Source organism: Archocentrus centrarchus, chromosome 14 (genome assembly GCF_007364275.1).
Source record: "Archocentrus centrarchus isolate MPI-CPG fArcCen1 chromosome 14, fArcCen1, whole genome shotgun sequence".
Taxonomy (NCBI): Eukaryota; Metazoa; Chordata; class Actinopteri; order Cichliformes; family Cichlidae; genus Archocentrus; species Archocentrus centrarchus.
In genome coordinates this window covers 8,548,252-8,564,613 of record NC_044359.1, presented here as the reverse complement: position 1 = coordinate 8,564,613, position 16,362 = coordinate 8,548,252, and positions in this window count along the sequence as shown.

Here is a 16,362-nt window from a genome sequence, read left to right as displayed (position 1 = left end):
TGCCAGGCAGGAGGAAAAGACGAAGACCACAGAGAAAATGTATGGACATAGTGAAGATTAATAAGATCACAAGATAAAGATGTTTTATTGTCATAACGCATAATAAAAAATTACACTGTACAAGGAAATCTCCCTTCATACAAAACAATTACAAAAATAGCCAGGGGTAGAGGCTATTTGAGAGTCTTTTTGTCCTTGATTTCAGGCTACTGCAGCATCAACCTGAGGACAGAAGTGTGGACACTCCATGTTGTCGGTGTGAAATGTCCTTAATGATGTTTTAGGTCCTCCTGACAACCCTGGTGGTAAATAGCACCAAACCTCAGTTCTAATTATCGCAAAGAAATACATTTACATTCGCAATTATTGTCAATTTACAATCTGCAATTAACCTTACATGTATTTCTTTGAATTATGGATTATGAGCACCCAGAGGAAACCAGCTGATCAGGAAGGTCATTTACATCTATGATAGTGAAAATATGACATGAAATGAAATGAAATAAACCTTTATTGTCATTGCACATTGTACTTGTACATTTGCACAATGAAATTGGGTTACAGCCCCCCCCGCCCCGCCCACCCTAGAAGTAATAAATGCATGAATTAGCTTTTCAGCATCACTCTGAGAAAGGATGTTTCTAATTTTAGAAATATTGCGCAAATGCAAAAAAGCGGTCCTACATAATTGTTTAATATGTGCATTGAAGGACAAATCCTGGTCAAAAATGACTCCAAGATTTCTCACAGTGTTACTGGAGGCCAAAGTAATGCCATCCAGAGTAAGTATCTGGTTTGACACCATGTTTCTAAGATTTGTGGGACAAGAATTTCAGTTTTATCTGAATTTAGAAGCAGGAAATTAGAGGTCATCCAGTCCTTAATGTCTTTAAGACATTCCTGCAGTTTAACTAATTGATGTGTGTCATCTGGCTTCATTAATAGGTAAAGCTGAGTATCATCTGCATAACAATGAAAATTGATGCAATGCTTTCTGATAATACTGCCTAAGGGAAGCATGTATAATGTAAATAAAATTGGTCCTAGCACAGAACCCTGTGGAACTCCATAATTAACCTTAGTGTGTGAAGAAGACTCCCCATTTACATGAACAAATTGGAGTCTATGAGATAAATATGATTGAAACCACTGCAGTGCAGTACCTTTAATGCCTATAGTATGCTCTAATCTCTGTAATAAAATGTTATGGTCAACAGTATCAAAAGCTGCACTGAGGTCCAACAGGACAAGAACAGAGATGAGTCCACTGTCAGAGGCTGTAAGAAGATCATTTGTAACCTTCACTAATGCTGTTTCTGTACTGTGATGAATTCTGAAACCTGACTGAAACTCTTCAAATAAACTGTTCCTCTGCAGATGATCAGTTAGCTGTTTTACAACTACTCTTTCAAGAATCTTTGAAAGAAAAGGAAGGTTGGAGATTGGCCTATAATTAGCTAAGACAGCTGGGTCAAGTGATGGCTTTTTAAGTAGAGGTTTAATTACAGCCACCTTGAAGGCCTGAGGTACATAGCCAACTAATAAAGATTGATTGATCATTGATCACTGATTGATCATTTTTAAGATTGAAGCATCAATAATTGGAAAGACTTCTTTGAACAGTCTAGTAGGAATGGGATCTAACAAACATGTTGCTGGTTTGGAGGAAGTAACTATTGAAGTTAACTCAGAAAGATCAACTGGAGCAAAATAGTCTAAACAAATACCAGCAGTGCTGAAAGCAGCCGAACATGAAGATAAATCTTTGAGATGGTTATGAATAATTTTTTCTCTAATGTCTAAAATTTTATTTGTAAAGAAATCCATGAAGTCACTACTAGCTATTAAATTAAATTAAAAGAGCAATAAATAATTTAAAAGGGCATAAATATAATTAACTATAAGATATCCCATATACAGATGTACAACTGCAGCATCAGTTATTGCACATGGTGCTTTTGCAACCTAAGTTATTGCACTTGAACGGAAAGACAGATCTGCCTACAGGTGAACCGTCTTTTTGTTTAACAGGGATATGGCCCTGTTATAAAAACTGTCTCTCAAACGGTTTGTTTTTGTTTTTAGTTGTCTGTAGCGTTTGCCCGATGGCAGCAGTTCAAACATCCGGTGTCCTGGGTGTGTGCTGTCCCTGATGATAGTGTAGGCCCTTCTGAGACAGCGGGTGCCGTAAAGGTCCTCCAGGGAGGAGAGAGAGAGAGTGTCCAATGATCTTTTGGGCCGTGTTGATGACCCTCTGCATGGCCTTTTTGTGTGCTGTGGTACAGCTGGAGAACCACACAGAGATGCAGTACGTCAGAACGCTCTCCACGGAGCAGCGGTAGAAGATGGTCAGCAGTTTCTTTCCCAGATTCGGCCTCTTAAGGATCCTCAGGAAATAGAGACGCTGCTGGGCCTTCTTCACCACTGCTGAGGTGTTGGAGCCCCATTGGAGATCTGCATCCATATACACCCCCAGGAACTTGAAGCTGGACACCCTCTCCACACACTGCCCATGGATGCAAATTGACTGCAGGTTGGACTTCCTCCTTCCACCGTCTTGGAGGTGTTAATGACCAAGTTGTTTGCTGAGCACCACTCCACTAGCCTTTGAAATATATAATAAATCGCAAAGTCAGAGTTGGAGGTGGACGCAGACATACGAGGATTTATTCTTATAGTTTTTTCACTCTGCTTTGAATCCACCTGAAGAGCAGAGCTGCACTTGGTGCATTCAAATCGAGTGTCACAAAAAATCTGGCACATGTAGGCTTGGAGTCTCGCCTCCACCGTTTGTTGACAAAGTTAACATCGCTCAGAGCTAATCGGACTGGAGAATTATAAAAGTATATAAAAAGTTTAACACACGCATAAAGTGAAGCAGAAAAGCATCAGCGGAGGTGCGTAATGCAATGAACTGATGAGTGGATGATGGCTTTCTTAAACTCTGTCCAGAAGGTTTATTTGACATCATCACTGTTTCACTTTGATCACTTCAAAGAAAGCCTTGAAGTCGACGCTGGAGAATCACACGACAGGCATGTTCGCAGTAAAACAGGCGCTATCACACATCTTCAAATGTTTTCGCCTGTCACTCAAGTCCAAACAAACTGCGAGAGCCTCGGCCCTGCGTGAAAACAACAAGACTGAAGAGTAATTCTAAGTGAACTGGCAAAAAAAAACATATAAACACTTCAGGGTTTCTGAGTTTTAAGGAGACTGGGGAGCTCACACATCTCCCGCATTTCTCTCAAGACTGACTGCTGTTTGGGTCTTTGTCGAATTCACTACAAATTGCTTGTACTGAATGTTTACACCTTTTTATCAGCCTTACCCAGCTGGAAAAAAAAAGTCTAAAAATGAATCATAATGCAAATGTACAGCGCTGAAATAAATAAAAGGTGATGTCTGCTGGTGTATACAGCACTCTTGAAGCCCGCTGAGCTCCCAGCCGGAGAGGCGGAGACACTCACTGTGATGGAGGGTGACGTGAGGAGGGTGTTTAGAAATCTAAACACCAGGAAAGCTGCTGGACGAGACGGTATTAGCGGACGTGTCCTTAAGACCTGCACTGACCAGCTGGCACCTGTGTTTACAGTGATATTCAACCTCTCACTGAAACTGTGTGTGATTCCCACCTGCTTTAAAAAGTCCATTATAGTCCCTGTCCCAAAGAAACCACACCCCAGCAGCCCCAATGACTTCAGGCCCACAGCACTCACCTCTGTGGTGATGACATGTTTTGAGAGACTCATCAAGACGTTCATCACCTCCTCACTGCCCACCCCCCTTGACCCACTACAGTGTGCATACTGGCCGGGCAGATCCACAGACGACACCATAACTTTCCTCCTCCATACAGTAAGGCCCTTTCCCACGTGGACACTGAAAAGGGAAACTGCAGGACATTTACACCAAGCAGTGCAGGTTAGGGGCTATGAAGATCCTTAACCAGCCCCGCCACCCTGAACACTCTCTTCTCCCTGCTCCCATCAGGCCGGTGTTACCGCTGCCTGAGAACTGAGACTGAAAGGCTGAAGAAGTTTTTATCCACAAGCCATCTGTCTCCACAACTCTGAGCCCTAAAATGCACTATTATGCACAATGTAAATTATTCTATTCTGTGTAGTGTGAAGTACTTACTTTTATTCTTTTTATTTATATATATTCTACTTATTATTGGATGCAGGTACAAAATACTGTGAATTATACTGTGTATAACTGTGCATGTGACAAATATATCTTATCTTATCTTATCTTATCTTATCTTTTCAGGTGGTTGGTTTCCCTGTTGCTCACTTCTATCACCTGCCCTCTCCTGTCCTCCTCTCCTCTCTCCTGTCATCTTTCCTGTTGCTGCAGTGACTGCCTCAGGGCGACAGGCACTTCCATGTCATGTCAGGGGGCTCTGATGCTGATCAGTTCTGATGGAAAGTGCTTTGTCCCTGTTTGTTAACCTAAAGCATCGGCATGTCACAGCACCACCTGGGAAGGGAACTGTCTGTCATTCAGGTGCATGCTGATATAGTCATTTTGAATAATCAGAATTCTTTTGATTGTCATTTGTTGCGTTGATAGCTCTTGTTTTCACATATGTTCCCATTATAAAATTGTAAGAAAGTGGCTTATAAAATATTTCTATTATTATTTATTCATACGGTGATTAACTATAGTAAATATATATAAAACTCAGGGGCTGATGAAACTGATAAAATAAATCCTCATATAAGAATATGCATGCCTAAGAGCCAGTTTAGGTCAGTGGGTGTGCAGGTGCTCTTTACTGCTACTGTCAGATTAAGGCACCCCCCCCCTTCCCAAAAAAACAAAACAAAACAAAACAAAAAAACAAACAAAAAAAAAAAAACTAGCATACAGTATACATCCAGAGATGAAAAATAGTCATTGTGTAAATGCAGTGAATTTGAAGCTGGCTCCAAAAGTGAGGTCTGTCTTCACAGACACCCATATTAACTTTATAGATATATATATATATATATATATATATATATATATATATATATATATATATATATATATATATATATATATATATATATATATATATATATATATATATATATATATATATATAATGAATGCAGCTTGCTAACAAAACCTGCTAACGAGCTAAGAACTTAGCACGCCACATCCAGCTGTGGTGACTTCTGGTTTCAAAAAGCAAACATCATAGAGGCCAAAAACACTCATGATGAGGCTTTAAAATTGAGGGTTGAAAACCAGTGAGTGATGCCATAGTGGCTTTGTCCATCTTTTATATACAGTGTATGAAATTTTAGTTATGTGTTATCCTTAGCATTAGCTGTCAGACATTTGTGTCTCTGCACTGCACACATTTAGGTTATGGAAGCACCCTGCACATGATCGCTCAGCACTCCAACCTCTCCTCTAAATATGGTCACAGTTTGCTCCAACAAAGTAAGACTGCAATGGCCATCAACACCATAATAACTACACCATCTTTTATCTATACTCGGTGATTCAGACCCACAATCCAGTAGACGGTAAACCACATGGAGCTTCACTAAGACACTGAACAAGAGATTTCACCATTTAAAAGCTCTGTAAATAACACCTCTGTTCACGCATCTGATTGGCTGCTAGATAGATAGATAGATAGATAGATAGATAGATAGATAGATAGATAGATAGATAGATAGATAGATAGATAGATAGATAGATAGATAGATAGATAGATAGATAGATAGATAGATAGATAGATAGATAGATAGATAGATAGATAGATAGATAGATAGATAGATAGATAGATAGATCTCTCACACATACTGATTTTCCACATAATGAGAGTCCGGTTCTAATGGAGGAGGGGTGGACTTCACTCGGAATATCATCATTCAGGCGGAGCTCGCAAGGCAAGTCGTGATTAGCTGGCAATTTATTCTGCCGGGCGCGATTGAAAGGAAGGGGCCCTGAAATGGTAATGTGTTTAAATGTCAGAGGAAAGGTAAGGTTCTCATCAACCCTTGGTCACCCGTCTGCTTTGAATATTCTTATTGCCATCATGTATTAATAATGAGAGTTGAAAAGTAGGTAAAATTTAACCTTCGCTGTACCTGAGGAAACTATGAATATTAACGAGGCCTATTATGTGTACCTGATCTGAAAGAATTTTAACCCCACTCTTGGCTGGCTCACAGGCTTTTTCCTTCCTCAATTTCTCTATTTCCACCCTCTGTCTCTTTTTCAGCTTTTTTTTCTCTTTTTTTTGGGGGGGGGGGGGTGTCTTTCCCTTTTTCAGCGATCTGCCTTTCTCTTTTGCCTCCCTGCCATTCACACAGCCATTTCCTCTCCCTGTCACTTCATCCATCTTCCTCGCCCTCTCACTGAGGCTTTCTCTGGCTTCTCCTTTGGCTTTCCTCTTTCACTCTGCTGCTCTCTTCTCTATGTATAAATCAAAAACATACATAGCCTACATCACTCATTAGCTAGCGATGTCCTGTTCTGAAGCTTCAACCTGAACATTTTGGGTGTCTTGGTGTTTTGAAGCAGGACGATGGTTCTTATATAGAGCTTTTCTACTCTACCTAAGGACTCAAAGCGCTCTATACAACATGTCTTCATTCACCACACTGTAAACTCGCATGCTAATTTGACATGTTGCATGCAAGATACCATCAATCTACACATCTAAATCTTAAATAGACAAGGAAAAAAACTTCAGCTCCTCCCATGCCTTGTTACCTTTGTGTTAGAAATGTACACATAAACAGGAGCTTCTGACTGACAGCAGCTGGCTAACACCTGGCAAAGATGTGTATCCGCAAATCCGCAACGCTTTATTTCGTGTTGTAGACACACTTTTATTTATGACACAAGGCTCACAATTTTTTAGGTACACGTGATAAGATCAGCGTAGAAGCCTTAAATCTTCTACATAGGTTGGGGTCGCCCCCTGATGGCCATTGGAGAGAATGGCCAGCAGGGGGCGACTCCTCTGATTGCAAAAAGATTTGCAATTGTATAGAAGTCTATGGGAAAATGACCATCCTTCTCACTTGATTTAATGTATCGGGAAACACTTTTCTAGTAAGTTAATGATCTCATTTTCTAGCTTTAAGTCATCTTCAATATAGCGTGATATTCATTTTATAACTTATGATTCCACTTATAGTAAAACTAACTATAAATCCAGGCATTCTTTAGGACACAGCCTTGCGTTCTTAGTCGCATCCAGTCCTTGCTTGTAACAACTGGTTTCAAAAAAGCTTAAAATGGGGCCAGTAAAAATGTTGAACTCGAGGCTTCAGACTCTTTTATAATTTTCAGTAAGACCTGAAACCATAAACTCATCAGGCAACTGCTTTATGGGGTCACAGAGCAAGGGCGCATTAGAGTTGTTTTCTCATTGACTATTGTCAGAGTAATCCAGATTTCTTTTTGTAATCAGTTGCCCCCTTCTGGCCATTAGAAAGAAAGCAGACTCAGGATATTTCACACTGATTTCACATTTTAGACCCTGAAGCTATGTCCCTCTTTTATATACAGGCTTAGAGATGTATTTTACAGTTGAATGCCTTTTTTTTATTCTGTGGCTTAATTATTAATGACTAAGTTTAAGGGGCCCTTTTCACCAGATGCAAGATGCATTGATCTATGGGGCATTTATTGTTTTGGATAGAATAACACATTCTGCTGCCAATAAGTGGACAACATGGTTAAAAATACAAGATGTTAGTTACTATCTGTTCTCAAACTGATTCAGAAAAGGAAGAAACAGGAAAACACTGGTAACTTATTCAAAGTATGTATTTTTTAAATAATAAATTAGCTGATAAATATTTGTAATGATCCTGGGACTACCTCCCCTCATTCCTGTTGGTTTCTCTTTGTTTATCTTACCTCAAGTTTTCAGTTGTTGATGTCGGCATCTGTCTGCCTCTCCTGTGTGTTTATCTGTGTGTTTGTGTGTGTGTGTGTGCGTGTGTGTGGTGTCAATCAACAGCAAATCTAAGATTCATCTGAGACGCAGCAGTATTTAAAGCCAGGCTCTTCAAATTATTCTCCATGACACCATTGAGTCCTTCTATCCTTCTGTGTGGTGCAGCTAAGTTGAAGTTATAGTCTATTACTTTTTTCCTTGTGCTGTTTTCAACTTCCAAGCAATCTTTGTTTATATATATATATATATATATATATATATATGTTCAGCTCATTGTCTGGAGTTTGTCTTCTGTCTTCTCACGTGTGCCTCCCCTGGATAATGGAGAGAAAAGATAAAACAAAAAACAGCTTAAGTCTCAGGTTAAGTTCCTCCACTCATTGGTGTGCCTGTTGCTAATTTCACCCAGCTTTCCTCCACCTTTTCTCCATGGATAAAGTTGGCCTTGTCCTACTCTCCAGTCCTGACCTCACCTTCCACTCAGCACCCACCAGCTGGCCTTGCACTGAGCTCTCTTGACCAGTTTCCAGCTAGTTTCCATCCAGCACTCCTGATGCTCTCCTGCCACCCACACCAGTGAGAATGCACAGTCGCAGAGAATAAAAATGATAAATAAAAATGATGACTGCTATTTAAAAATTGCAATAAGTCCTATTTTGCTGTGAACCTTATTCCACTAACATAGAGAGACAGACAACCATTCACACCTACGGCTAGTTTAGAATCACCAGTTAGCCTAACAAGCATGTCTTGGAGCTGCGGGAAGAAGCTAGAGCTTCTGGGGGATTTAAATCAGGAACCCTCTTGCTGTGAGGCAACAGTGCTAACCACCACACTGCTGTGCTGCTTTAATAAAGTTAGGATTTGATCATTTATAATGAGCATATTCTCTAAAGTAATAAAGTTACAAATATAAACTAAAAGGACAACCTGGGGGCCTGAGTGACTGGGATGAGTCTTAGCTGAGTTTGGGTAGATTTTGCTCTCTTTTTTTAATGGTTAACTGATGCAAAATAATCAACTTGAAATTACAGCTTTGGACCAGATGGCACTGTTTTTCTTATTCCCCACTCCTCATTCATTTGCTCTGTCTTCTCATTTCTCTGCGCCCTGAGACGGGAGAAGACTGTTTACCATGCAGAGATAGTGTTTGCATAGATCCTGCTGAAGTGGGACAAGTGTGTGTGTGTGTGTGTGTGTGTGTGTGTGTGTGTGTGTGTGTGTGTGTGTGTGTGTGTGTGTGTGTGTGTGTGTGTGTGTCTTTTATATAGGGGTTGTTATTCCCTGGATTAAGGCTTGATCAAGGCGCGCCATCAATGCACACGCCCTCACTCCCACCTCCCCCCTGAGAGTCTGGGGTTTTGGAGGGGATTGACACATCTATCCGCAATGGACAACAAAGAAAGAGGAGATGTTTGCTGAAAACGCCAAGAGTCTCTCTTCCACTCTCTCCCTCGCTCTTGCTGTCACTTATGATCCCAAATGTTGCGAGTGGAAAAACTGTCTGAGATTGCTGTGTGTGTCTCTCCTTGTACAAATACTGGCATAGCAAACTGCCAGTGTTTACTTGTGTAATTAGATAGCATGTGTGTTGTTATGCCTTAGCTTTTATGGGTATGTGCGTGTGTAGTGGGCGTCGAGCCTGCATGATCAGTGCATCAAATTGTTATATACTATAAATGCTGCAAATATGCCCCTCAAAAAATTCATTTCATAAAAAACAAAATAAATAGTGCAAATTTACACAGTCTCATAGTATTAATTGTGTTTTGCATATTTATATTCTATTTCTCTTGTTTATTATATGAGATACCACTCACATGCACTCCTCCCAGGGATGCCTTGCTCTCTCACCACAGATAATGTCCACCAGCTTGGGCCTTTTTGTCCAGCCCCTCTATGCCTGCTGTGATCTCAGGGTAAGCCGGTAACTGCCCCGCTCTTATTAGCTCTCTTTATTGATTTGGAGAAGGGATTCAGAGCTGAGCTGCTCTCATTAGCACTGGATAAAGTCATAATCCACCAACCAGCACGGTCAGACTCTCTCTGCTTTTCTGCCTCAGCGCTTGGCTGCTTCTCAATCACTGCCTTGAGTTCACACCTAATGAGCTGATTCCATGATGTTTCGCTTGTTAAATGATAATGAGGTTTTCTTCAGAGAAACAATACAAGAACAAGAGGTTTTCTTTGAGACATGAAACATTGAGTGTAGTCTAAAACTGTGTAATTGCTTAATTTCAGATGTTGCATGTAAAATGCCATCAGTCTATACATCTTAATTTTATATATAGACAGGAGGGTTAGATTTAAATTTCTATATTAATTTGAAGTGTACAGTAATGGGAAGCCATTCGGTGTGTTAATATTTAGAAATGCCATTTACAAATGTAGTTGATGCTGAGAACCCTGCTCCCTAAATCTGTTGGTTTTTTTTTCTTTTTACTCATTCCTACTTATTCCATGTCTTATTGCCTCTGTGCCTGCCTGTGAATGTGTTATTTTCTCTTGTAGACATGCTTTTATTTATGGCACACTGCTGTCACCAAAGAGAGACTTACAATTTGATGTGTTTTAATCATATATGCTCTAAAAGATCAACTTAACCCCCAGATCAGTGTAGAAGGCTTAAAACTGCATTCTTTCTAATGGCCAGCAGGAGGCGACCGCTCGGACTGCAAAAAGAATTGCGGTTGTATAGAAGTCTATGGGAAAATGACCCTCCATCTCACTTAAATTAATGTATTTGTAAACACTTTTTCTAATGAGTTTATGGTCTCATTTGCTAGATTGAATTAGTCTTCAATGCTGCCTGATATTAGTTTTATAAATTATCGTCCCATTTAGAGTAAAACTGTCTATAAATCTGGACAGACCTTAGGGCAGGACTGCCTTGTAATTGACAAATATAACAGTGACTGTATAAGTGTGCATAGTGTCCTTCGGTCTCAGTGAACTCCACTCCTTGCTTGTAACATCTGGTTTTGTAAAATACAAAATGGTGATAATCAAGCCAAAATGCTCAAGTCAAGGCTTCAAAACTCACCCATCACTCCACACACCAGTGTTAATGTTTTAAATCACTTTTTTGCAATTAAAAAAATGCTCAGTGTCCAGCCATGCTTCGCTCGCATTTTGCTTTCTCTTTGGGAATGTTTTGGCTGGAGGCTAACGCTAAGGTAACTCAGTCATTATGCTATCATTTGTCGCTCCCATTGTGTGGCACACGTGCGAGATTTTTTTCTCATTTCTGTCTGACTTCATGGACTGTTGTCCACATTGAATCTTTTGTTATAAAGCACAATATAAACTCACCTTGAGCTGTGATTACAAAGCGCACAGCAGAGTAACAGCTTAAACTGAACAAACTCTAACCTACAAAGTTACAAAGGAGCCATCTTTGTGACAATGAAATCTCTGTCTTTAGATCAGCACACAAAAATATTTAGATTAATTGAAATCACCACGATTGTAGTTTTATATCAGCCTTGTTTTCCCAAAAGAAAATGCTCTTAGATTGTTTAAAGATTTTATCAGTGATGCTGGTGGTTGTTACTATGTAAAAATTTACTCCTGCCTTTTTTTTCCCCCTTCAAAATGTCCAATCAGTGACTTTCAGGCAGTTTTATAATCACTGTTTTAGTCAGCCTGTCAGTCACTTAGTCATTCTGCTCATTGCACCTCCCTCCTCAGTAGGGCTTGAGGAAAGCATCCTCACCCTCGCCTCCTTCTCCTCCACTTCCTCCTCCTTCTTGTCTTCCTCCTCAAGCTCTCCACACAAAATTCACTCCTGGCCTGCTCCAAGCGGGGAGTTATTGATTTGCCGGTGTGATAGAGGTGGGAGGTGCGTTCACAATGCAGCGGGGGTCTGGCTGCTCAGGCTGCATCTTTCAGAGGGTCAATCGATACCGACTCCTTTTCTCCCCTTCAAAGCTTTTCATTCATACAGACAAACAAGGAGAGAAAGGAGACGTGAGGCGCAGCGGAAAGAGAGAGAGAATTGTGAGTGACATGAGAGTTCTCTTCTTACTTTTCTCCCACTTGTCTTTCTCTTCTATCCTCTCTGGACTCGTTGCCTGGCCTCAGGGTCAAACTCAAGAGAGAGAAGGGAGTGAGAGAAAGGAATAGAAAGAGGTAGATGAAGAGAAAAGGGCAAAAGAAGCAAGCAGGAGGGCGAGATATGAGAAAAGTCACATAGGAGGAAGAAAGAAAAGGCCGGTGGAGGGAGGTAAAGCAATAAAAGACTGATAATTAGTTTTAAAAATTTTTTTTTAAAAATATCATTAAATGACTGATGACCATTGTAGGAGAGGTGAAGGTTAGAGGTGTTGAAGATATTGCTGATTAAGACAGAAGTGGACATAAGGAGGGGATGTGCAGGCAGAAGAGGTTTTACAGAGAGAATAGGCCTGAGGATGCAAACATACACTAACTGCAATAAGGTTTGCCCTCAGCAGGCTTCAGGATGGTTGCTCAGTAGTTTCAAACTAAAGGTTATTAAAAAAGTTTGTCATTATACTCCTTCTACCTTCTGTTTTCAGATTTTTTATCCTGTTGCTTCTTCCTTATTCACCTTCCTCGTCCACTTTCTTACAAACCAACCACTATTCAGCTCCCTGTGTCAAACTTTTGTTGATGTTGTTCTCCTTTATTTTGTTCTATATTAAAGTATGTCGATCCAGGGTCACTTCATTTTAGTACAAATGATAACAGCACTGCAGCACTGCACCTAGAATATATGAAAAACATTGTGATTCCTTAATGTGCGCAAATGAATCTCTTATCAAGTTTAGTGCTTTGATTGCGGTCTTTGAGGAGAAAGTTGTTTGTATTCACAAATATCGATTGGAAAGTCCTTGAGCTTGTGAATACAAATTCATTTTTCTAATTGGGAGAGAGATGGAGAGTTTTTTTTTTTTTTTACCAGTGGTACCATCTGATACATCTGCTTTCACTGAACCTATCATGCTGCACTTTCTGTGCCACCAGCTTTGTTGAGCAGGTAACGCACACCTGGTTGTCACCTTTTGCAGAGCACAGATACCTAACAGAGTAGCAGCTGAGTTTCACAGTGATGTACACTTGCTAGCTTCTTTGTTGTTATGTTGGTACTTTAAGCAACGCTTACACATTTTGCAGATTTGTTCATTAATATTGATTTTAAAACAAGCACATCAGTTTTTTTTTTAATTCTCCCATGCAAAGGTGAGTGCATTTCCAGTGCTGGTGCTAATTAAGAGCAACAGAAAAGCCAGCAAGTCCTCCAACATTGCAATGTGTTGTTTGCACCTTCTCTCTGATAAAACCCAATGTGATGTAATTCCTGAAACAACATATGCAGAGCAGATTTCTCCCATATTGGCTTCTCTTCATTGGCTCCCTGTTAAATCTAGAATAGAATTTAAAATCCTTCTCCTCACATACAAGGTCTTGAATAATCAGGCACCATCTTATCTCAAAGACCTCATAGTACCATATCACCCCAACAGAGCACTTCGCTCTCAGACTGCTGGCTTACTTGTGGTTCCTAGGATACTTAAGAGTAGAATGGGAGGCAGAGCCTTCAGCTTTCAGGCGCCTCTTCTGTGGAACCAGCTCCCAGCTTGGATTCGGGAGACAGACCCCCTCTCTATTTTTAATATTAGGCTTAAAACTTTCCTTTTTGTTCAAGCTTATAGTTAGGGCTGGATCAGGTGACCCTGAACCATCCCTTAGTTATGCTGCTATAGGCCTAGGCTGCTGGGGGGTTCACATAATGCACTGTTTCTCATTCACCTTATTTACTTTGTTTATACTCCACTCTGCATTTAATCATTAATTGTTATTAATCTCTGGCTCTCTTCCACAGCATGTCTTTCTCTCCCCTCAGCCCAACCGGTCGCGGCAGATGACTGCCCCTCCCTGAGCCTGGTTCTGCTGGAGGTTTCTTCCTGTTAAAAGGGAGTTTTTCCTTTCCACTGTCACCAAGTGCTGCTCACAGGGGGTCGTTTTTGACTGTTGGGTTTTCTCTGTATTATTGTAGGGTCTTTACCCACAATACAAAGCGCCTTGAGGCGACTGTTTGTTGTTATTTGGTGCTATATAAATAAAATTGAATTGAATTGAATTGAATTTCCAATTGTTTCCATCCTTGTGTAAAAAGGCTGTGTCACGGTCGTGGGTCTTTTGGGATTTTAAATTCTTGTTTATTATGTTTTCTGTTTGATTCCTTGTGTGTTTATTATTACATTTGATTTTGATGTTCATATTTTGTATTTTGTATTGAGCCTTTCCTTCTTACGTTGAGGTTATATCAATGAATTTATTCTGGTTAGGGATATTTCCTTATGTCCCAGTGTTCTCTTTGTGTGTTACTGTCTTATTTTCTATGTTTGGTTACTTCCTGTTTTATTTTGGCCAGTCTTTATCGCTTCTCTTTTCTTTCAGTTTTACTTCCCTGTGTCTCATCATTCAGATTTAGTTCAGTGTGATTAGTTCCTCAGGTGGCTCCACCCCCCAAGTGCCTTCTGTGTGTGTGAGTGTATTTAAGGTCTCAGCTTCTTGTCCTGTTACCTGTCTGTTTGTTGCGACGTACGTTTCCCTGAACTTTCCTGGATTCTTGTTACTTTGCGTTGTGTACTCTGTTTTGCCTCAGTTGTGGGTTTATATTTGCGACTTTGATTGGCCAAATAAACGGCTCTTCTTTTGTTTGAACTCTGCCTCTGCTCATGAGTCCTGCATTTGGATCCTCAACCTGCAGCTTCTTCAAAATATGACAAGATGTGACGGCTGCTCAAATACGCACGACTGTCTCCCACTCACATCTCATGAGGGACCTTTTAACTGTCATTTTCAGCCACTATTTGATTTTCACATTTTCCTGGTTTGGGTTAAAATGTCAGCTTTAAATAACGTGTTTTCTGTGTTTCAAAGGCATCAACACCTCCCATCCTGCACACTTCATACAGCCACTACAGGTAGCATTATAGTTGTAATAACAGATTCCAGGAATGATGTGCCCTGGCTGAAGCCAATTTTCAAAAGGACTTCAGCTTCTTATCTCTTGGAGTGATAGATAAGTGTAGGCAATGGCAGGCATGGTTAGGCTCGCCAAATGTAAAACTTTTATCTGTACAGGGGAATGAAACACTGCTTTTTTGACTGGTACTGATAGTCTAATGACATTTTTAAATAATAGTCAGATAAATGGAAAATCACCTCAGTGTAACCTCAAAGAATCTTAAAAGCAAATGAGTTGTTGACCTTTGAATTGTATCATATTATGTAACCTCTATAAACACATATTTACACATGAATAAGCTGAACATGTGGCCAAGAAATAAGACCTTTGGTACTAAAAGCTTTCCAGGTGTACTTTGAGGTGTCCTGTTTAAGAAAGCTTCAGCTGCATGTAAGTACAAAGTCCAACATATGAAGCACATCTGCAAAATTTCAGTGTTAGAAACAATCAGCAATTGTTTGCCTGAGTTTTAGCTTTTTATTAGCTCCTTTTAATGTGACAGTGATCAGTGCACAGAACAGGGAGGGGTTCAGACTAGCCGATTTGTTCCCATAATATCAATATAACTGGTAATATGTGCAACATATGGGTGTTAATGGTATGTTAAAAGTCACTAAATAATGACTTTGTTGTACATGCATCAGTGGGTGACTCCTAGACACAAGGCTAAGTAGCAAATTTATAAGGGTAAATGCCACTCATTGCCAAACAGAAAAAAGAAAGCCTTAATTATTTAAACAGCGACACCTCTGTACTGTGTCCATGCATTAAAGACTTCCAGCTTGTCCACTTTACTGACAATAACCTCCATTTTTTGGCTTTAATTGTTTAATAAAGATCAAACAATATCAAGTAAAACCCATGTAACCTTACAATATCTCTCCTCACAAGCTGTATGTCTGCGCTGCATCGCAAAGTTTTGTCCTTTTTAAGAATACTTTCAATAAATATGATGGTAGTAAACATAGCACTGTCTCAAAGTAAACTTTCCTTGAGAGCTTTTCCTGTGTCTCAGCTAGTAATCTATCCCTGGCTCGAGGCATCAGAGACAATTATAATTTGGTGATATCGCTTCCTTTCTTCACTAGAGGTCCTTGCTAATTTGATGCTCTGGCGAGGAAGATCGTTGGCTTTAATACAAATCATGTTTCAATCGTTACTTGAAGACCTTAAGCCCTCACCCGGTTCTCTGGAGGACCGCAGTAATGAGGCCTGCTGGGATTTCAATCATTTTTACATCTGTTGAAAAATAAAGAGAAAAAGGGAAGAGAAAAATAACAGAGAGGGGAAAAAAAAAAAGAAAAAAATCAACTACCCCACATCCCCTCCTCTCACCGCAGAAGAAAAACAATATTTGTTTTGAGGATTGATAATGAAAAAAATATATAAAGAGCTGCTTTTTTCTTCTACTTTTGTGTTCTCAAATTTCTCCGGCCTTGAAATCTCC